This window comes from Cetorhinus maximus, unplaced genomic scaffold (genome assembly GCF_964194155.1).
Source record: "Cetorhinus maximus unplaced genomic scaffold, sCetMax3.hap1.1 HAP1_SCAFFOLD_1427, whole genome shotgun sequence".
Taxonomy (NCBI): Eukaryota; Metazoa; Chordata; class Chondrichthyes; order Lamniformes; family Cetorhinidae; genus Cetorhinus; species Cetorhinus maximus.
In genome coordinates, this window is record NW_027597368.1 from 41,346 (window position 1) to 63,563 (window position 22,218).

General features: G+C 63.9%; 1 pseudogene; it reads left to right on the plus strand.

Annotated features, from left to right (window-relative positions):
- The first annotated feature begins 424 nt into the window (after positions 1-424).
- LOC144676209 (uncharacterized) lies at positions 425-22,145 on the plus strand (annotated as a pseudogene).
- The last annotated feature ends 73 nt before the right edge of the window (positions 22,146-22,218 follow it).

The following is a 22,218-nucleotide window of genomic DNA, read 5'->3' on the forward strand; positions in this document are numbered from 1 at the left end:
AGGTCGGTGGATCGAGAGGAGGTCGGGGGATCGAGGGGTGGTCGGGGGATCGAGGGGTGGTCGGGGGATCGAGGGGTGGTCGGGGGATCGAGGGGTGGTCGGGGGATCGAGGGGTGGTCGGGGGATCGAGGGGAAGTCAGGGGATCGAGGGGAGGTCGGGGGATACAGGGGAGGTCGGTGTATACAGGGGAGGTCGGGGGATACAGGGGGGTCGGGGGATACATGGGAGGTCGGGGGATCAAGAGGGTTTAAAGGGAGGCCGGGTATCAAGGGTAGTTAGGAGGATCAAAGGGAAGACGGGGGATCAAGGGGAGGTTGGGGGATCAAGGGCAGGTTGGGGGATCAACGGGAGGTCGGGGGATCAAGGGGTGGTTGGGGTTCTAGGGGAGGTCGGTGGTCAAGAGGAGGTCGGGGGATCAACGCGATGTCGGGGTGTCATATGGGAGGTGGTGGGATCAAGGTGAGGTCGAGGGTGTCAAGGGGAGGTTGTACGCGTCAAGGAGAGGTCCAGAGTGTCAAGGGGATGTCGGGGTTGTCAAGGGGAGTTCGGAGCTATCAAGGGGAGGTCGGGGCTGTGAAGGGGCGGTCGAGGCTGTCAAGGGGAGGTCGGGGCTGTCAAGGGGAGGTCGGGGCAGTCAAGGGGAGGTCGGGTGTTCAATGGGGTTGAAGGGGAGGTTGGAGGATCAAGGGGAGATAGGGAGATCAAGAGGAGGTCATGGGAACAAGGGGAGGTCGGGGCATCAAGGCAATCTCTGGGGTCAAGGGGAGGCCGGGAGTCAAGGGCAGGTCGGGGGATGAAGGGGAGGATGGGGGTCAAGGGGAGGTCGGGGGGCAAGGGGAGGTCGGGGGGCAAGGGGAGGTCGGGGGGCAAGGGGAGGTCGGGGGGTCCAAGGGCATCAAGGGGAGGTCGGGGGATCAAGGTGTGGTCGGGGGATCAAGAGGAGGTCGGGGGATAAAGGGGAGGTCCGGGGATCAAGGGGAGGTGAGGGATCAAGGGGAGGTGAGGGATCAAGGGGAGGTCGGGGTTCAAGGGGAGGTCGGGGTTCAAGGGGAGGTCGGGGTTCAAGGGGAAATCGGGGATCAAGGGGACGACGGAGAACGAGGGGAGGTCGGGGGTTTCAAGGAGAGGTCGGGGGTTTCAAGGAGAGGTCGGGGCTTTCAAGGGGTAGTTGGGTTTCAAAGGGAGGTCGGGGGTCAAAGGGAGGTCTGGGATCAACCGGATGTCGGGGGGTCAAAGGGAAGGTGATGGGATCAAGGAGAGGTCCGGAGTGTCAAGGGGTGGTCAGGGGTGTCAAGGGGCGTGCAGGGTTATCAAAGGGAGGTTGGGTCTGTCAAGGGGAGGTCGGGGCTGCCAAGGGGAGGTCGGGGCTGTCAAGGGGAGGTCGGGGCTGTCAAGGGGAGGTCGGGGCTGTCAAGGGGAGTTCAGGGCTGTCAATGGGAGGTCAGGGGTGTCAAGGGGAGGTCAGGGGTGTCAAGGGGAGGTCGGGGGTGTCAAGGGGAGGTCGGGGCTGTCAAGCAGAGGTCGGGGCTGTCAAGGGGAGGTCGGGGCTGTCAAGGGGAGGTCGGGGGTGTCAAGGGGAGGTCGGGGATTTAAGGGGAGGTCAAATATCAAAGGGAGGTCGGGTGATTAAGGGAAGGTCGGGGGTTCAAGGGGGAACAAGGGGAAGTCGGGGGATCAAGGGGAGGTCGGGGGATCAAGGGGAGGTCGTGGGATCAAGGGGAGGTCGGGGGATCAAGAGGAGGTCGGGGGATCAAGGGGAGGTCGGGGGATCAAGGGGAGGTCGGGGGATCAAGGGGAGGTCGGGGGATCAAGGGGAGGTCGGGGGATCAAGGGGAGGTCGGGGGATCAAGGGGAGGTCGGGGGATCAAGGGGAGGTCGGGGGATCAAGGGGAGGTCGGGGGATCAAGGGGAGGTCGGGGGATCAAGGGGAGGTCGGGGGATCAAGGGGAGGTCGGGGGATCAAGGGGATGTCGGGGTTCAATGTGAGATCATGGTTGTCAAGGAGAGGTCTGGAGTGTCAAGGGGAGGTCAGGGGTGTCAAGGGGAGTTCGGGGCTGTCAATGGGAGGTCGGGGCTGTCAAGGTGAGGTCGGGGCTGTCAAGGGTAGGTCGGGGGTGTCAAGGGGAGGTCAGGGGCGTGAAGGGGAGGTCGGGGCTGTCAAGGGGAGGTCGGGGGTGTCAAGGGGAGGTCGGGGATATAAGGGGAGGTCGGGAATCAAAGGGAGGTTGGGTGATTAAGGGAAGGTCGGGGGTTCAAGGGGAAACAAGGGGAAGTCGGGGGATCAAGGGGAGGTCGGGGGATCAAGGGGAGGTCGGGGGATCAAGGGGAGGTCGTGGGATCAAGGGGAGGTCGTGGGATCAAGGGGAGGTCGGGGGATCAAGGGGTGGTCGGGGGATCAAGGGGAGGTCGGGGGATCAAGGGGATGTCGGGGGATCAAGGGTCGGTCGGGGGATCAAGGGGCGGTTGGATGATCAAGGGGAGGTCGGGGGATCAAGGGCAGGTCGGGGGATCAAGGGGTGGTCGGGGGATCAAGGGGAGGTCGGCAGATGAAGGGGTGGTCGGAGGATCAAGGGGAGGTCGTGGGATCAAGGGGAGGTCGTGGGATCAAGGGGAGCTCGGGGGATCAAGGGGAGCTCGGGGGATCAAGGGGAGCTCGGGGGATCAAGGGGAGCTCGGGGGATCAAGGGGAGCTCGGGGGATCAAGGGGAGCTCGGGGGATCAAGGGGAGGTCGGGGGATCAAGGGGAGGTCGGTTGATCAAGGGGTTGTCGCGGGTCAAGGGTTGGTCGCGGGTCAAGGGGAAGTCGCGAGTAAATGGGAGGTCGAGTGTGAAGGCGATGTCGCGTGGTCTACGTGAGGTCGGGGTTCATTTGGAGGTGGGAGGGTCAATATGAGATCAGGGTGGTCAAGTTGAAGTAAAATGGAGGTCTTGCGGAGCAAGGGCAGATGGTGGGTCAAGGGCAGTGCAGGGGTACGAGGGCAGATCGGGGGTTCGAGGGCAGGTCCGGGGATTCCGGGCAGGTTGGAGGATGGACGGCAGGTCGGGGGATGGAGGGCCGGTCGGGGGATGGAGGGCAGGTCGGGAGGACGGTGGATTGAGGGCTGGTCGGTGGATCGAGGGGAGGTCGGGGGATCGAGGGGTGGACGGGGGATCGAGGGGAGGTCGGGTGATGGCGGGGAGGTCGGGGGTTCGAGGGGTGGTCGGGGGATCAAGGGGAGGTTGTGGGATCCAGGGGCGGTCGGGGGATCCAGGGGAGGTCGTGGGATCCAGGGGAGGTCGTGGGATCCAGGGGAGGTCGGGGGATACAGGGGAGATCGGGGAATACAGGGGAGATCGGGGGATACAGGGGAGGTCGGGGAATACAGGGGAGGTCGGGGGATTCAGGATAGGTCGTGGGATCCAGGGGAGGTCGTGGGATCCAGGGGTGGTCGGGGGTTCCAGGGGAGGTCGGGGGATACAGGGGAGATCTGGGGATCAACGGGAGGTCGTGGGATCCAGGGGTGGTCGGGGGATCCAGGGGAGGTCGGGGGATCAACGGGAGGTCGTGGGATCCAGGGGTGGTCGGGGGATCCAGGGGAGGTCGGGGGATCCAGGGGAGGTCGGGGGTTCCAGGGGAGGTCGGGGGATCCAGGGGTGGTCGGGGGTTCCAGGGGTGGTCGGTGGTTCCAGGGGTGGTCGGGGGATCAAGTGGAGGTCGGTGGATCCAGGGGTGGTCGGTGAATCCAGGGGTGGTCGGAGGATCCAGTTGATGTCGTGGGATCAAAGGGAGATCGGGGGATCAAGGGGTGTTAGGAGGATCAAAGGGAAGACGGGGGATCAAGGGGACTTCGGGGGATCAAGGGCAGGTTGGGGGATCAACGGGAGGTCGGGGGATCAAGGGGTGGTTGGGGTTCAAGGGGAGGTCGGGGGTCAAGGGGAGGTCGGGGGATCAACGCGATGTCGGGGTGTCAAAGGGGAGGTTGTTGGATCAAGGGGAGGTCGAGGGTGTCAAGGGGAGGTCGTGCAGGTCATGGAGAGCTCCAGAGTGTCGAGGGGATGTCGGGGGTGTCAAGGGGAGTTCGGGGCTATCAAGGGGAGGTCGGGGCTGTGAAGGGGAGGTCGAGGCTGTCAAGGGGACGTCGGGGCTGTCAAGGGGAGGTCGGGGCTGTCAAGGGGAGGTCGGGGCTGTCAAGGGGAGGTCCTTTGGTGTCAACTGGAGGTCGGGGTTGTCAAGGGGAGGTCGGGGCTAGCAAGGGGAGGTCGGGGCTGTCAATTGGAGGTCGGGGGTGTCATGGGGAGGTCGGGGGTGTCAAGGGGAGGTCGGGGGTGTCAAGGGGTTGTTGAGGGTTCAAGGGGTGGTCGGGGGATCCAGGGGAGGTCGGGGGATCCAGGGGAGGTCGGGGGATCCAGGAAAGGTCGGGGGATCAATGGGCTTGAAGGGGTGGTTGGAGGATCAAGGGGAGATCGGGAGATCAAGGGGAGCTCGTGGGAACAAGGGGACGTCGGGGCATCAAGGCGATCTCTGGGGTCAAGGGGAGGCCTAGAGTCAAGGGCAGGTCGGGGGATCAAGGGGAGGACGGGGATCAAGAGGAGGTCAGGGATCAAGGGGAGGTCGGGGATCATGGGGAGGTCGGGGATCAAGGGGAGGTCAGGGTTCAAGGGGAGGTCGGGGTTCAAGGGGAGGTCGGGGTTCAAGGTGAGATCATGGTTGTCAAGGAGAGGTCTGGAGTGTCAAGGGGAGGTAAGGGGTGTCAAGGGGAGTTCGGGGCTGTCAATGGGAGATCGGGGCTGTCAAGGGGAGGTCGGGGCTGTCAAGGGTAGGTCGGGGGTGTCAAGGGGAGGTCGGGGGTGTGAAGGGGAGGTCGGTGCTGTCAAGGGGAGGTCGGGGCTGTCAAGGGGAGGTCGTGGCTTTCAAGGAGAGGTCGGGGCTGTCAAGGGGAGGTCGGGGCTGTCATGAGGAGGCCGGGGGTGTCAAAGGGAATTCGGGGGTTTCAAGTGGATGTCTGGGGTCAAGGGGTGGTCGGGAGTCAAGTGGAGGAAAGGGTGTCAAGGGAAGGTCGGGGGGTCAAGGGGAGGTCGGGCGGTCTAGGGGAGGTCGTGGGGTCAAGGAGTCGTCGGGGGGTCAAGGGGTCTTCGGGGGGTCAAGGGGAGGTAGGGGGTTCAAGGGGAGGTCGGTGGGTCAAGGGGAGGTCGGGGGTCAAGGGGAGGTCGGGGGGTCAAGGGGAGGTCGGGAGTCAAGGGCAGGTCGTGTGATCAAAGGGGAGGTGGTGGGATCAAGGGGAGGACGGGCGATCAAGGGGAGATCGAGGGGTCAAGGGGAAATCGGGGGGTGAAATGGATGTCGGGGGTGTCAAGGGGAGGTCGTAGGATCAAGGGGCATCAAGGGGAGGTTGGGGGATCAAGGGGAAGTTGGGGGATCAAGGGGTGGTCGGGGGATCAAGGGGAGTTTGGGGATCAAGGAGAGGTCGGGGTGTCAAGGGGAGGCCGGGGCTGTCAAGGGGAGGTCGGGGCTGTCACGTGGAGGTCGGGGCTGTCACGTGGAGGTCGGGGCTGTCAAGGTGAGGTCGGGGCTTTCAAGGGGAGGACAGTGCTGTCAAGGGGAGGTCGGGACTGTCAAGGGGAGGTCGGAGATGTCATGGGGATTTTGGGGGTGTCAAGGAGATGTCGGGGGATCAAGGGGTGGTCGGGGGATCCAGGGGATGTCGGACGATCCAGGGGATGTCGGGGGATCAAGGGGAGGTCAGGGATTTGAAGGGGAGGTCGCGGGTTTCAACGGGTGGTTGGGGTTCAAGTGGATGTCCGGTGTCAATAGGAGGTCGGGAGTCAAGTGGAGGTCGGGGGGTCAAGGGGAGGTCGGGGGGTCAGGGGAAGGTCGGAGGGTCAAGGGAAGGTCGGAGGGTAAAGGGAAGGTCGGGGGGTCAAGGGGAGGTCGGGGGTTCAAGGGGTGGTCATGGGGTCAAGGGGCTGTCAGGGGGACAAGGGGAGGACGGGGGGTCAAAACGAGGTCGGGGGGTCAAGGGGTTGTCATGGGGTCAAGGGGAGGTCGGGGGATTAAGGGAAGGTCGGGGGATCAAGGGGATGTCGGGGTATCAAGGGGAGGTCAGGGGATCAAGGGGTGGACAGGGTATCAAGGGGAGGTCGGGGGATCAAGGGGAGGACAGGGTATCAAGGGGAGGTCGGGGGATCAAGGGGACATCGGTTGATCAAGGGGACGTCGGGGGATCAAGGATCGTCAGGGGATCAAGGGGAGGTCGGGGGCTCAAGGGGAGGTCGGGGGATCAAGGGGACGTCTGGGGATCAAGGGGAGGTCGGGGGATCAATGGGAGGTCGGGGGTTTAAGGGGTGGTCGGGGGTTCAAGGGGACCTCGGGGGATCAAGGGGTCGTCAGGGGAACAAGGGGACGTCGGGGGATCAAGGGGACGTCGCGGGATCAAGCGGAGGTCGGGGGACCAAGTTCCGGGCAGGGGATCAAGTTCCGGGCGGGGGATCAAGTTCCGGGCGGGGGATCAAGATCCGTTCGGGGGATCAAGGACCGGTCGGGGGTTCAAGGTCCAGTCGGGGATCAAGTTCCGGTCGGGGGACCAAGGTCCGGTCGGGGGACCAAGGTCCGGTCGGGGGACCAAGGTCCGGTCGGGGGATCAAGATACGGTCTGGGGCTCAAGGTCCGGTCGGGGGATCAAGGTCCGGTCGGTGATCAAGGGTAGGTCTAAGGGAGATGGGAATTTGAAGGGATGTCGGAGGGATAATGGGGAGGTCGGGGGAATTAAGGAGAGGTCGGGGTGTCAAGGGGAGGTCGGGGCTGTCAAGGGTAAGTCGGGGCTGTCAAGGGGAGGTCGGGGATTTCAACGGGAGGTCGGGGCACTCAAGGGGAGGTCGGGGCTTTCAAGGGGAGGTCGGGGCTGTCATGGGGAAGTCGTGGTGTCAAGGGGAGGTCAGGGTGTCAAGGGGAGGTCAGGGTGTAAATGGGAGGTCGGGGGTGTCAAGGGGAGGTCGGGGGATCAAGGGGAGGTCGGGGGATCAAGGGGTGGTCGGGGGATCATGGGGTGGTCGGGGGATCAAGGGTTGGTCGGGGGATCAAGGGGTGGTCGGGGGATCAAGGGGTGGTCGGGGGATCAAGGGTTGATCGGGGGATCAAGGGTTGGTCGGGGTATCAAGGGGAGGTCATGGTATCAAGGGGAGGACAGGGGATCAAGGGGAGGTTCGGGGATCAAGGGGACATCGGTTGATCAAGGTGACGTCGGCGGATCAAGGGGACGTCGGGGGATCAAGGGAAGTTCAAGGGGAGATGGGCATTTCAAGGGGTGTCGGTGGGAATAAGGGTAGGTTGGGGGGATCAAGGAGAGGACGGGGTTTCAAGGGGAATTCGGGGGGTGAAATGGTCGGGGGTTTCAAGGGGAGGTCGTGGGATCAAGGCGGGGTCGGGGGATCAAGGTGAGGTCAGGGGATCAAGGGGATGTCGCAGGATCAAGGGGAAGTCGGGGGATCAAGGGGAGGTCGGGGCTGTCACGTGGAGGTCGGGGCTGTCAAGGTGAGGTCGGGGCTTTCAAGGGGAGGACAGTGCTGTCAAGGGGAGGTCGGGACTGTCAAGGGGAGGTCGGGGATGTCATGGGGATTTTGGGGGTGTCAAGGAGATGTCGGGGGATCAAGGGGTGGTCGGGGGATCCAGGGGATGTCGGACGATCCAGGGGATGTCGGGGGATCAAGGGGAGGTCAGGGATTTGAAGGGGAGGTCGCGGGTTTCAACGGGTGGTTGGGGTTCAAGTGGATGTCCGGTGTCAATAGGAGGTCGGGAGTCAAGTGGAGGTCGGGGGGTCAAGGGGAGGTCGGGGGGTCAGGGGAAGGTCGGAGGGTCAAGGGAAGGTCGGAGGGTAAAGGGAAGGTCGGGGGGTCAAGGGGAGGTCGGGGGTTCAAGGGGTGGTCATGGGGTCAAGGGGCTGTCAGGGGGACAAGGGGAGGACGGGGGGTCAAAACGAGGTCGGGGGGTCAAGGGGTTGTCATGGGGTCAAGGGGAGGTCGGGGGATTAAGGGAAGGTCGGGGGATCAAGGGGATGTCGGGGTATCAAGGGGAGGTCAGGGGATCAAGGGGTGGACAGGGTATCAAGGGGAGGTCGGGGGATCAAGGGGAGGACAGGGTATCAAGGGGAGGTCGGGGGATCAAGGGGACATCGGTTGATCAAGGGGACGTCGGGGGATCAAGGATCGTCAGGGGATCAAGGGGAGGTCGGGGGCTCAAGGGGAGGTCGGGGGATCAAGGGGACGTCTGGGGATCAAGGGGAGGTCGGGGGATCAATGGGAGGTCGGGGGTTTAAGGGGTGGTCGGGGGTTCAAGGGGACCTCGGGGGATCAAGGGGTCGTCAGGGGAACAAGGGGACGTCGGGGGATCAAGGGGACGTCGCGGGATCAAGCGGAGGTCGGGGGACCAAGTTCCGGGCAGGGGATCAAGTTCCGGGCGGGGGATCAAGTTCCGGGCGGGGGATCAAGATCCGTTCGGGGGATCAAGGTCCGGTCGGGGGTTCAAGGTCCAGTCGGGGATCAAGTTCCGGTCGGGGGACCAAGGTCCGGTCGGGGGACCAAGGTCCGGTCGGGGGACCAAGGTCCGGTCGGGGGATCAAGATACGGTCTGGGGCTCAAGGTCCGGTCGGGGGATCAAGGTCCGGTCGGTGATCAAGGGTAGGTCTAAGGGAGATGGGAATTTGAAGGGATGTCGGAGGGATAATGGGGAGGTCGGGGGAATTAAGGAGAGGTCGGGGTGTCAAGGGGAGGTCGGGGCTGTCAAGGGTAAGTCGGGGCTGTCAAGGGGAGGTCGGGGATTTCAACGGGAGGTCGGGGCACTCAAGGGGAGGTCGGGGCTTTCAAGGGGAGGTCGGGGCTGTCATGGGGAAGTCGTGGTGTCAAGGGGAGGTCAGGGTGTCAAGGGGAGGTCAGGGTGTAAATGGGAGGTCGGGGGTGTCAAGGGGAGGTCGGGGGATCAAGGGGAGGTCGGGGGATCAAGGGGTGGTCGGGGGATCATGGGGTGGTCGGGGGATCAAGGGTTGGTCGGGGGATCAAGGGGTGGTCGGGGGATCAAGGGGTAGTCGGGGGATCAAGGGTTGATCGGGGGATCAAGGGTTGGTCGGGGTATCAAGGGGAGGTCATGGTATCAAGGGGAGGACAGGGGATCAAGGGGAGGTTCGGGGATCAAGGGGACATCGGTTGATCAAGGTGACGTCGGCGGATCAAGGGGACGTCGGGGGATCAAGGGAAGTTCAAGGGGAGATGGGCATTTCAAGGGGTGTCGGTGGGAATAAGGGTAGGTTGGGGGGATCAAGGAGAGGACGGGGTTTCAAGGGGAATTCAGGGGGTGAAATGGTCGGGGGTTTCAAGGGGAGGTCGTGGGATCAAGGCGGGGTCGGGGGATCAAGGTGAGGTCAGGGGATCAAGGGGATGTCGCAGGATCAAGGGGAAGTCGGGGGATCAAGGGGAGGTCGGGAGATCAAGTGGAGGTCAGGGGATCAAGGGGAGGTCAGGGGTTCAAGGGGAGGTCGGGGATCAAGGGGAGGTCGGGGGATCAATTGGGATCAAGGGGAGGTCGGTGGCTCAAGGGGTGTTCGGGGGATCAAGGGGATGTCTGGGGATCAAGGGACAGTTGGGGGATAAAAGGGTTGTCGGGGGATCATGTTGAGGTCGGGGCATCAAGGGGAGGTCAGGGGATTCAGGGGAGATCGGGGGATCAATGGTAGGTCGGGGGATCAAGGGGAGGTCGAGGGTTCAAGGGGATGTCGGGGGATCAAGCGGACGTCGGGGGATCAAGGGTCGTCGGGGGATCAAGGGGACGTCGGGGGATCAAGGGGACGTCGGGGTTCAAGGGGACGTCGGGGGATCAAGGGGACATCGGGGGATCAAGCAGACGTCAGGGGTTCAAGGGGAGGTCGGGGGATAAAGTGGAGGTAGGGTTCAAGGGGAGGTTGGGGTTCAAGGGGAGGTCGGGGATCAAGGGGACTTCGGGGAACAAGGGGTGGTCGGGGGTTTCAAGGAGAGGTCAGGGATTTCAAGGGGTGGTTGGGGTTCAAAGGGAGGTCGGGGGTCAAGGGAAGGTCGGGGGATCAACGGGATGTTGGGGTGTCAAATGGGAGGTGGTGGGATCAAGGGGAGGTCGGGGGGGTCAAGGGGAGATCATGGGTATCAAGGAGAGGTCTGGAGTGTCAAGGGGAGGTCGGGGGTGTCAAGGGGAGTTCGGGTCTATCAAAGGGAGGTCGGGGCTGTCAAGGGGAGTTCGGGGCTGTCAAGGGGAGGTCGGGGCTGTCAAGGGGAGGTCGGGGCTGTCAAGGGGAGGTCGTTTCTGTCAAGGGGAGTTCGGGGCTGACAAGGGGAGGTCGGGGTGTCAAGGGGAGGTCGGGGCTGTCAAGGGGAGGTCAGGCTGTCAAGGGGAGGTCGGGGGTGTCAAGTGGAGGTCGGGGTGTCAAGGGGAGGTCGGGGGTGTCAAGGGGAGGTCGGTTCTAGCAAGGGGAGGTCGGGGCTGTCAAGGGGAGGCCGGGGGTGTGAAAGGGAGGTCGAGGAGTCAAGGGGTGGTCGGGGGACTAAGGGGATGTCAGAGGATCCAGCGGATGTCGGAGGATTCAGGGGGTGTTGGGGGTTCAAGGGGAGTTCGGAGGTTTCAAGGTTGAGGTCGGGGGTTTCAAGGGGTGGTTGTGGTTCTAGTGGATGTCTGCGGTCAAGGGGAGGTTCGGAGACAAGTGGAGGTCGGGGGTCAAGGGGACGTCGGGGGTCAAGGTGAGGTTGGGGGGTCAAGGGGAGGTCGGGGTGTCAAGGGAAGGACGGGGGGTCAAGGGGAGGTCGGGGGGTTAAGGGGAGGTCGGGGGGTCAAGGCGAAGCCGGGTGGGTCAAGGGGTGGTCGGGGGGTCAAGGGGTGGTCGGACGGTCAAGCGGAGGTAGGGGGTTCAAGGGGAGGTCGGGGGGTCAAGGGGAGGTCGAGGGGTCAAGGGGAGGTCGGGGGGTCAAGGTCCGGAAGGGTGATCAAGGTCCGGTCAGGGGAACAAAGTCCGGTCGGGGGATCAAGGTCCGGTTGGGTGATCAAGGTCCGGTCGGGGGATCAGGGTCCAGTCGGGGGATCAGGCTCCGGTCCGGGGATCAAGGTCCGGTCCGGGGATCAAGGTCCGGTCCGGGGATCAAGGTCCAGTCGGGGGATCAAGGTCCGGTCGGGGGATCAAGGTCCGGTCGGGGGATCAAGTTCCGATTGGGGGACCATGGTGCAGTCGGGGGCTCAAGGTCTGGTCGGGGGATCAAGGTCCGGTCGGTGATCAAGGGTAGGTCTAAGGAAGATAGGAATTTCAAGGGGTGTAGGAGGGATAAGGGGAGGTCGGGGCTATCAAGGGGAGGTCGGGGCTTTTAAGGGGAGGTCGGGGCTGTCAAGGGGATGTCGGAGCTTTCAAGGGGAGGTCGGGGCTTTCAAGGGGTGATCGGGGGATCAAGGGGTGATCGGGGGATCAAGGGGAGGTCGCTGGTCAAGTGGAGGTCGCGGGTGAAGGGGAAGTCGCGAGTAAATGGAAGGTCGGGTGTGAAGGCGAGGTCGCGTGGTCTACGTGAGGTCGGGGTTCATTTGGAGGTGGGAGGGTCAATATGAGATCAGGGTGGTCAAGTTGAAGTAAAATGGAGGTCTTGCGGAGCAAGGGCAGATGGCGGGTCAAGGGCAGTGCGGGGGTAGGAGGGCAGATCGGGGGTTCGAGGGCAGGTCCGGGGATTCCGGGCAGGTCGGGGGATGGAGGGCAGGTCGGGGGATGGAGGGAAGGTCGGGGGATGGAGGGCAGGTCGGGAGGTCGGTGGATTGAGGGGTGGTCGGTGGATCGAGGGGAGGTCGGTGGATCGAGGGGAGGTCGGTGGATCTAGAGGAGGTCGGGGGATAAAGGGGTTGTCAGGGGATCGAGCGGTGGTCGGGGGATCGAGTGGTGGTCGGGGGATCAAGGGGAGGTCGGGGGCTCAAGGGGAGGTCGGGGGATCAAGGGGACGTCGGGGGATCAAGGGGACGCCGGGGGATCAAGGGGACGTCGGGGGATCAAAGGGACGTCGGGGGATCAAGGGGTCGTCGGGGGTTCAAGGGGGCGTCGGAGGATCAAGAGGATGTCGGGGGATCAAGGGGACGTCGGGGGATCAACGGGGCGTCGGTGGATCAAGGGGACATTGGGGGATCAAGGGGACCTCGGGGGATCAAGGGGACGTCGGGGGATCAAGGGGAGGTCGGTGGATCGAGGGAATTTCTTGGGGAGATGGGCATTTCAAGGGGTGTCGGTGGGATTAAGGGGAGGTAGGGGGGATCAAGGTGTGGTCGGGGTGTCAAGGGGAATTCGGGGGGTGAAATGGAGGTCAGGGGTGTCAAGGGGAGGTCGTGGGATCAAGGTGAGGTCAGGGGATCAAGGGAATGTCTGGGGATCAAGGGGCAGTCGGGGGATCAAGGGGAGGTTGGGGGATCCAGGGGAGGTCAGGGGATCAAGGGAAGGTCGGGGATCAAGTGATGTCGGGGTTCAAGGTGAAGTCGGGGGATACAGGGGCGGTTGGTGGATACAGGAGAGGTCAGCTGATCCAGGGGTGGTCGGGGGATCCAGGGGAGGTCGGGGGATCCAGGGGAGGCCGGGAGATCAAGGGGAGGTCGGGGTTCAAGTTGAGGTCGGGGGATCAACGGGATGTCGAGGTGTCAAAGGGGAGGTGGTGGGATTAAGGGGAGGTGGAGCATGTCAAGGGGAGGTCGTGCGTGTCAAGGAGAGGTCCGGAGTGTCAAGGGGAGGTTGGGGGTGTCAAGGGTACGTCGGGGCAGTGAAGTTGAGGTCGGGGCTGTCTAGGGGAGGTTGGGGGTGTCAAGGGGAGGTCGAGGGTGTCAAGGGGAGGTCCGGGGTGTCAAGGGGAGGTCGGGGCTGTCAAGGGGAGGTCGGGGCTGTCAAGGGGAGGTCGTGGCTGTCAAGGGGAGGTCGGGGCTGTCAAGGGGAGGTCGGGGCTGTCAAGGAGAGGTCGGGGCTGTCAAGGGGAGGTCGGGGCTGTCAAGGGGAGGTCGGGGCTGTCAAGGGGAGGTCGGGGCTGTCAAGGGGAGGTCGGGGCTGTCAAGGGGAGGTCGGGACTGTCAAGGGGAGGTCGGGACTGTCAAGGGGATGTCGGGGCTGTCAAGGGGAGGTCGGGGCTGTCAAGGGGAGGTCGGGTGATCAAGGGGAGGTCGGGGTTCAAGTGGAGATCGGGGGATCAAGGGGAGGTCGGGGGATCAAGCGGAGTTTTGGGTTTCAAGGGGAGGTCAGGGGATCAAAAGGAGGTCGGGGATCATGGGGAGGTCGGTGGATCAAGGGGTGGTCGGGGGATCAAAGGGAGGTCGGGGGATCAAGGGGAGGTCGTGTGATCACGGGGAGATCGGGGATTCAAGGGGACGTCGGAGGATCAAGGGGAGGTCGGAGGATCAAGGGGAGGACGGGGGATCAAGGGGACGTCGGGGTATCAAGGGGACGTTGGGGGATCAAGGGGACGTCGGGGGATCAAGGGGACGTCGGGGGATCAAGGGGTCGTCGGGGGATCAAGGGATGTCGGGGGATCAAGGGGACGCTGGGGGATCAAGGAGTCCTCGGGGGATCAAGGGGATGTTGGGGGATCAAGGGGAGGTCGGTGGATCAAGGGAAGTTCTTGGGGAGATGGGCATTTCAAGGGGTGTCGGTGGGATAAAGGGGAGGTGGGGGGATCAAGGTGTGGTCGGGGTGTCAAGGGGAATTCGGGGGGTGAAATGCAGGTCGGGGGTGTCAAGGGGAGGTCGTGGGATCAAGGTGAGGTCAGGGGATCAAGGGGATGTCTGGGGATCAAGGGGAAGTCGGGGGATCAAGGGGAGGTTGGGGGATCCAGGGGAGGTCAGGGGATCAAGGGGAGGTCGGGGATCAAGTGATGTCGGGGTTCAAGGTGAGGTCGGGGGATACAGGGGCGGTCGGTGGATACAGGGGAGGTCCGGGTATCCAGGTGTGGTCGGTGGATCCAGGGGAGGTCGGGGGGTCCAGGGGAGGTCGGGGGATCAAGGGGTGGTTGGGGTTCAAGGGGAGGTCGGGGTTCAAGTTGAGGTCGGGGGATCAGCGGGATGTCGAGGTGTCAAAGGGGAGGTGGTGGGATCAAGGGGAGGTCGAGGGTGTCAAGGGTAGGTCAGGGCAGAGAAGTGGAGGTCGGGGCTGTCCAGGGGAGGTCGGGGGTGTCAAGGGGAGGTCGGGCGTGTCAAGGGGAGGTTCGGAGTGTCAAGGGGAGATCGGGGCTGTCAAGGGGAGGTCGGGGCTGTCACGGGGAGGTCGGGGCTGTCAAGGGGAGGTCGGGGCTGTCAAGGGGAGGTCGGGGCTGTCAAGGGGAGGTCTTGGGTGTCAAGGGGAGGTTCGATGTGTCAAGTGGATGTCGGGGGTGTCAAGGGGAGGTTGGGGCTGTCAAGGGGAGGTCGGGGCTGTCAAGGGGAGGTCGGGGGTTCAAGGGGAGGTCGGGGCTGTCAAGGGGAGGTCTAGGCTGTCAAGGGGAGGTCGGGGCTGTCAAGTGGAGGTCGGGGCTGTCAAGGGGAGGTCGGGGCTGTCAAGGGGAGGTCGGGACTGTCAAGGGGAGGTCGGGACTGTCAAGGGGATGTCGGGACTGTCAAGGGGATGTCGGGGGTGTCAAGGGGAGGTCGGGGGTGTCAAGGGGAGGTCTGGGGTGTCAAGGGGAGGTTGGGGCTGTCAAGGAGCGGTCGCGGGATCAAGGAGTATTCGATGGATCCAGGGGATGTCAGGGGATCCAGGGGATGTCGGGGGATCCAGGGGATGTCGGAGGATCAAGGGGTGGTCTGGGGTTGAAAGGGGAGGTCGGGGGTTTCAAGGGGTGGTTGGGGTTCAAGTGGATGTCCAGGGTAAAGGGGAGGACGGAAGCCAAGGGGAGGTCGGGGATCAAGTGTAGGTCGGGTGTCACGGGGAGGTCGGGGTGTCAAATGGAGGTCGGGGTGTCAAGGGAAGGTTGGGTGGTCAAGGGGAGGTCGGGGGGACAAGGGGAGGTCGGTGGTCAAGGGGATGTCGGGGGGTCAAAGGGAGGTCGGTGGGTCAAAGGGAGGTCGGTGGGTCAAGGGGAGGTCGAGGGTCAAGGGGAGGTCGAGGGTCAAGGGCAGGTCGTGGGATAAAGGGTTGGTGGTGGGACCAAGGGGTGGACGGGGGATCAAGGTCCGGAAAGGGGATCAAGGTCCAGAAGGGGGATCAAGGTCTGGTCAGGGGATCAAGGTCCAGTCGGGGAAACAATGTACGGTCGGGGGTTCAATGTCCGGTCGGGGGTTCAAGGTCTGGTCGGGGGATCAAGGGGAGGTCGTGGGATCAAGGGGAGGTCGGGGGATCAAGGTGTGGTCGGGGTTCAAGGGGTGGTCGGGGGATCAAGGGGACATCGAGGGATCAAGGGGATGTCGGGGGATCAAGGGGACGTCGGGGGATCAAAGGGATGTCGTGCGATCAAGGGGATGTCGGGGGGATCAAGGAGTGGTCGCGGGATCAAGGGAAAGTCGGGGTATCAATGGGTGGTCGGGGGATCAAGAGGAGATCGGGGGATCAAGGGGTGGTCGGGGGATCAATGGGTGGTCGGGGGATCAAGGGGAGGTCGGGGAGTCCAGGGGAGTTCGGGAGATCCAGGGGAGGAAGGGGGATCCAGGGGAGGTCGGGGAATCAAGGCGGTTCAAGGGGAGGTTGTGGAATCAAGGGGAGATCGGTGGATCAAGGGGGGGTCGTGGGAACAAGGGGAGATCGGGGGATCAAGGGGAGGTCGGGGGATCAAGGGGAGGTCGTGGGATCAAGGGGAGGTCGTGGGATCAAGGGAGGTCGTGGGATCAAGGGGAGGTCGGGGAATCAAGGGGAGGTCGGGAGATCAAGGGGAGGTCGGGGGATCAAGGGGAGGTCGGGGGATCAAGTGGAGGTCGGGGGATCAAGGGGAGGTCGGGGGATCAAGTGGAGGTCAGGGGATCAAGTGGAGGTCGGGAATCAAGGGGAGGTCGGGGATCAAGGGGAGGTCGGGGATCAAGGGGAGGTCGGGGATCAAGGGGAGGTCGGGGATCAAGGGGAGGTGGTGGGATCAAGGAGAGATCGGGGTTCTCAAGGGGGGATCATGGGTGTCAAGGAGAGGTCTGGAGTGTCAAAAGGAGAGTTCGGGGCTATCATGGGGAGGTCGGGGCTGTCAAGGGGAGGTCGTGGCTGTCAAGGGGAGGTCGGGGATCAAGGGGAGGTCGGGGATCAAGGGGAGGTCGGGGATCAAGGGGAGGTGGTGGGATCAAGGAGAGATCGGGGTTCTCAAGGGGGGATCATGGGTGTCAAGGAGAGGTCTGGAGTGTCAAGGAGAGTTCGGGGCTATCATGGGGAGGTCGGGGCTGTCAAGGGGAGGTCGTGGCTGTCAAGGGGAGGTCGGGGCTGTCAAGGGGAGGTCGGGGCTGTCAAGGGGAGGTCGGGGCTGTCAAGGGGAGGTCGGGGCTGTCAAGGGGAGGTCGGGGCTGTCAAGGGGAGGTCAGGGCTGTCAAGGGGAGGTCGGGGGAACCAGGGGAGGTCAGGGGTTCCAGTGGATGACGGGGGTTCAAGGGGTTGAAGGGGAGCTTATGGGATCAACGGGAGATCGGCGGATAAAGGGGAGGTCATGGGAACAACGGGTGGTCGGGTGTTTAAGGGGAGGTCGGGAATCAAACGGAGGCCGGGGCATTTAGGGACGGTCGGGGGATCAAGGGGGAACAAGGGGAGGTCGGGGGATCAAGGGGAGGTCGGGGGATCAAGGGGAGGCCGGGGGATCAAGGGGAGGTCGGGGGATCAAGGGGAGGCCGGGGGATCAAGGGGAGGCCGGGGGATCAAGGGGAGGCCGGGGGATCAAGGGGAGGCCGGGGGATCAAGGGAATTTCTTGGGGAGATGGGCATTTCAAGGGGTGTCAGTGGGATTAAGGGGAGGTCGGGGGGATCAAGGAGTGGTCGGGGTGTCAAGGGGAATTCGGGGGGTGAAATGGAGGTCGGGGGTGTCAAGGGGAGCTCGTGGATCAAGGGGAGGTCGGGGGATCAAGGGAGGTCGGGGGATCAAGGGGAGGTCGGGGGATCAAGGGGAGGTCGGGGGATCAAGGGGTGGTCGGGGGATCAAGGGGAGGTCGTGGGGTCAAGGGGAGGTCGCGGGTCAAGGGGAGATCGCGGGTCAAGGGGAAGGCACGAGTAAATGGGAGGTCGGATGTGAAGGCGAGGTCGCGTGTTCTACGTGAGGTCTGGGTTCATTTGGAGGTGGGAGGGTCAATATGAGATCAGTGTGGTCAAGTTGAACTAAAATGGAGGTCTTGCAGAGCAAGGGCAGATGGCGGTTCAAGGGCAGTGCGGGGGTACGAGGGCAGATCGGGGGTTCGAGGGCAGCTCCGGGGATTCCGGGCAGGTCAGGGGATGGAGGGCAGGTCGGGGGATGGAGTGCAGGTCGGGGGATGGAGTGCAGGTCAGGGGATGGAGGGCAGATCGGGAGGTCGGTGGATCAAGGGGTGATCGTGGGAACAAGGGGAGGTCGGGGGATTAAGGGGACGTCGGGAATCAAAGGGATGTCGGGGGATCAAGGGAATGTCGGGGGATCAAGGGTGATCAAGGGGAGGTCGGGGGATCAAGGTGAGATCAGGGCATCAAGGAGCGGTCTGGGGATCAAGGGGAAGTCGGGGGATCAAGGTGAGGTCGGGGGTATCAAGGGGTGGTCGGGGGATCAAGGGGAGGTCGCAGGATCAAGGGGAGGTCGCGGGATCAAGGGGAGGTCGGGGGATCAAGGGGATGTCGGGGGATCAAGGGTGATCAAGGGGAGGTCGGGGGATCAAGGTGAGATCAGGGCATCAAGGAGCGGTCTGGGGAGGGGATCAAGGGGAAGTCGGGGGATCAAGGTGAGGTCGGGGGTATCAAGGGGTGGTCTGGGGATCAAGGGGAGGTCGCGGGATCAAGGGGAGGTCGCGGGATCAAGGGGAGGTCGGGGGATCAAGGGGAGGTCGGGGGATCAAGGGGAGGTCGGGGCTGTCAAGGGGAGGTCGTGGCTGTCAAGGGGAGGTCGGGGATCAAGGGGAGGTCGGGGATCAAGGGGAGGTCGGGGATCAAGGGGAGGTGGTGGGATGAAGGAGAGATCGGGGTTCTCAAGGGGGGATCATGGGTGTCAAGGAGAGGTCTGGAGTGTCAAGGAGAGTTCGGGGCTATCATGGGGAGGTCGGGGCTGTCAAGGGGAGGTCGTGGCTGTCAAGGGGAGGTCGGGGCTGTCAAGGGGAGGTCGGGGCTGTCAAGGGGAGGTCGGGGCTGTCAAGGGGAGGTCGGGGCTGTCAAGGGGAGGTCGGGGCTGTCAAGGGGAGGTCGGGGGAACCAGGGGAGGTCAGGGGTTCCAGTGGAGGACGGGGGTTCAAGGGGGTTGAAGGGGAGCTTATGGGATCAACGGGAGATCGGCGGATAAAGGGGAGGTCGTGGGAACAACGGGTGGTCGGGTGTTTAAGGGGAGGTCGGGAATCAAACGGAGGCCGGGGCATTTAGGGACGGTCGGGGGATCAAGGGGGAACAAGGGGAGGTCGGGGGATCAAGGGGAGGTTGGGGGATCAAGGGGAGGTCGGGGGATCAAGGGGAGGCCGGGGGATCAAGGGGAGGCCGGGGGATCAAGGGGAGGCCGGGGGATCAAGGGGAGGCCGGGGGATCAAGGGGAGGCCGGGGGATCAAGGGAATTTCTTGGGGAGATGGGCATTTCAAGGGGTGTCAGTGGGATTAAGGGGAGGTCGGGGGGATCAAGGAGTGGTCGGGGTGTCAAGGGGAATTCGGGGGGTGAAATGGAGGTCGGGGGTGTCAAGGGGAGCTCGTGGGATCAAGGGGAGGTCGGGGGATCAAGGGGAGGTCGGGGGATCAAGGGGAGGTCGGGGGATCAAGGGGAGGTCGGGGGATCAAGGGGAGGTCGGGGGATCAAGGGGTGGTCGGGGGATCAAGGGGAGGTCGTGGGGCGAAGGGGAGGTCGCGGGTCAAGGGGAGATCGCGGGTCAAGGGGAAGGCACGAGTAAATGGGAGGTCGGATGTGAAGGCGAGGTCGCGTGTTCTACGTGAGGTCTGGGTTCATTTGGAGGTGGGAGGGTCAATATGAGATCAGTGTGGTCAAGTTGAAGTAAAATGGAGGTCTTGCAGAGCAAGGGCAGATGGCGGTTCAAGGGCAGTGCGTGGGTACGAGGGCAGATCGGGGGTTCGAGGGCAGCTCCGGGGATTCCGGGCAGGTCAGGGGATGGAGGGCAGGTCGGGGGATGGAGTGCAGGTCGGGGGATGGAGTGCAGGTCAGGGGATGGAGGGCAGATCGGGAGGTCGGTGGATCAAGGGGTGATCGTGGGAACAAGGGGAGGTCGGGGGATTAAGGGGACGTCGGGAATCAAAGGGATGTCGGGGGATCAAGGGAATGTCGGGGGATCAAGGGTGATCAAGGGGAGGTCGGGGGATCAAGGTGAGATCAGGGCATCAAGGAGCGGTCTGGGGATCAAGGGGAAGTCGGGGGATCAAGGTGAGGTCGGGGGTATCAAGGGGTGGTCGGGGGATCAAGGGGAGGTCGCAGGATCAAGGGGAGGTCGCGGGATCAAGGGGAGGTCGGGGGATCAAGGGGATGTCGGGGGATCAAGGGTGATCAAGGGGAGGTCGGGGGATCAAGGTGAGATCAGGGCATCAAGGAGCGGTCTGGGGATCAAGGGGAAGTCGGGGGATCAAGGTGAGGTCGGGGGTATCAAGGGGTGGTCGGGGGATCAAGGGGAGGTCGCAGGATCAAGGGGAGGTCGCGGGATCAAGGGGAGGTCGGGGGATCAAGGGGATGTCGGGGGATCAAGGGTGATCAAGGGGAGGTCGGGGGATCAAGGTGAGATCAGGGCATCAAGGAGCGGTCTGGGGATCAAGGGGAAGTCGGGGGATCAAGGTGAGGTCGGGGGTATCAAGGGGTGGTCTGGGGAGCAAGGGGAGGTCGCGGGATCAAGGGGAGGTCGCGGGATCAAGGGGAGGTCGGGGGATCAAGGGGAGGTCGGGGGATCAAGGGGAGGTCGGGGAATCAAGGGGAGGTCGGGGGATCAGGGGGAGGTCGGGGAATCAAGGGTAGGTCGGGTGTTCAAGGGGAGGTCGGTGGATCAAGGGGAGGTCGGTGGATCAAGGGGAGGTTCGGGGAACAAGGGGAGGTCGGGGGATCAAGGGGAGGCCGGGGGATCAAGGGGAGGTCGGGGGATCAAGGGGTGTTCGGGGGATCAAGGGGAAGTCGGGGGACCGAGGGGTGGTCGGGGGATCAAGGGGAGGTCAGGGGATCAAGGGGAGGTCGGGGATCAAGGGGAGGTCGTGGGATCAAGGGGAGGTCGGGGGATTAAAGGGAGGTCGGGGGATCAAGGGAAGGTCGGGGGATCAAGGGGACGTTGGGGAATCAAGCGGAAGTCGGGGGATCAAGTGAAGGTAAGGGGATCAAGGGGAGGTCGGGGATCAAGGTGAGGTCGGGGATCAAGGGGAGGTCGGGGATCAAGGGGAGGTCGGGGATCAAGGGGAGGTCGGGGATCAAGGGGAGGTCGGGGATCAAGGGGAGGTCGGGGATCAAGGGGAGGTCGGGGATCAAGGGGTGGTCGGGGATCAAGGGGAGGTCGGGGATCAAGGGGAGGTCGGGGATCAAGGGGAGGTTTGGGATCAAGGGGAGGTCTGGGATCAAGGGGAGGTCGGGGGATCGAGGGGAGGTCGGGGGATCGAGGGGAGGTCGGGGGAACAAGGGGTGGTCGGGGGATCAAGGGGAGGTCGGGGGATCAAGGGGAGGTCGGGGGATCAAGGGGACGTCGGGGGATCAAGGGGTGGTCGGGGGATCAAGGGGAGGTCGTGGTGTCAAGGGGAGGTCGCGGGTCAAGGTGGGTTCGCGTGGTCTACGTGAGGTCGGGGTTCATTTGGAGGTGGGAGGGTCAATATGAGATCAGGGTGGTCAAGTTGAAGTAAAATGGAGGTCTTGCAGAGCAAGGGCAGATGGCGGTTCAAGGGCAGTGCGGGGGTATGAGGGCAGATCAGGGGTTCGAGGGCAGCTCCGGGGATTCCGGGCAGGTCAGGGGTTGGAGGGCAGATCGGGGGATGGAGTGCAGGTCGGGGGATGGAGTGCAGGTCAGGGGATGGAGGGCAGATCGGGAGGTTGGTGGATCAAGGGGTGATCGTGGGAACAAGGGGAGGTCGGGGGATTAAGGGGACGTCGGGAATCAAAGGGATGTCGGGGGATCAAGGGAATGTCGGGGGATCAAGGGTGATCAAGGGGAGGTCGGGGGATCAAGGTGAGATCAGGGCATCAAGGAGCGGTCTGGGGATCAAGGTGAGGTCGGGGGTATCAAGGGGTGGTCGGGGGATCAAGGGGTGGTCGGGGGATCAAGGGGAGGTCGCAGGATCAAGGGAGGTCGCGGGATCAAGGGGAGGTCGGGGGATCAAGGGGAGGTCGCGGGATCAAGGGGAGGTCGGGGGATCAAGGGGAGGTCGGGGGATCAAGGGGAGGTCGGGGAATCAAGGGGAGGTCGGGGAATCAAGGGGAGGTCGGGGGATCAAGGGGAGGTCGGGGAATCAAGGGTAGGTCGGGTGTTCAAGGGGAGGTCGGTGGATCAAGGGGAGGTCGGGACTGTCAAGGGAGGTCGGGACTGTCAAGGGGAGGTCGGGACTGTCAAGGGGAGGTCGGGACTGTCAAGGGGAGGTCGGGGCTGTCAAGGGGAGGTCGAGGCTGTCAAGGGGAGGTCGGGCCTGTCAAGGGGAGGTCGGGCCTGTCAAGGGGAGGTCGGGGCTGTCAAGGGGAGGTCGGGGCTGTCAAGGGGAGGTCGGGGCTCTCAAGGGGAGGTCGGGACTGTCATGGGGAGGTCGGGGCTGTCATGGGGATGTCGGGGGTGTCAAGGGGAGGTCGGGGGTTTCAAGGGGAGGTCGGGGGATCAAGGGGAGGTCGGGGGATCAAGGGGAAGTCGGGGATCAAGGGGAGGTCGGGGGATCAAGGGGAGGTCGGGCGATCAGGGGGAGGTCAGGGGGTCAAGGGGAGGTCGGGGGGTCAAGGGGAGGTCGGGGGGTCAAGGGGAGGTCGCGGGTGAAGGGGAGGTCGCGGTTCAAGGCGACGTCGCGAGCAAATGGGAGGTCGGGTGTGAAGGCGAGGTCGCGTGGTCTACTTGAGGTCGGGGTTCATTTGGAGGTGGGAGGGTCAATATGAGATCAGGGTGGTCAAGTTGAAGTAAAATGGAGGTCTTGCGGAGCAAGGGCAGATGGCGGGACAAGGGCAGTGCAGGGGTACGAGGGCAGATCGGGGGT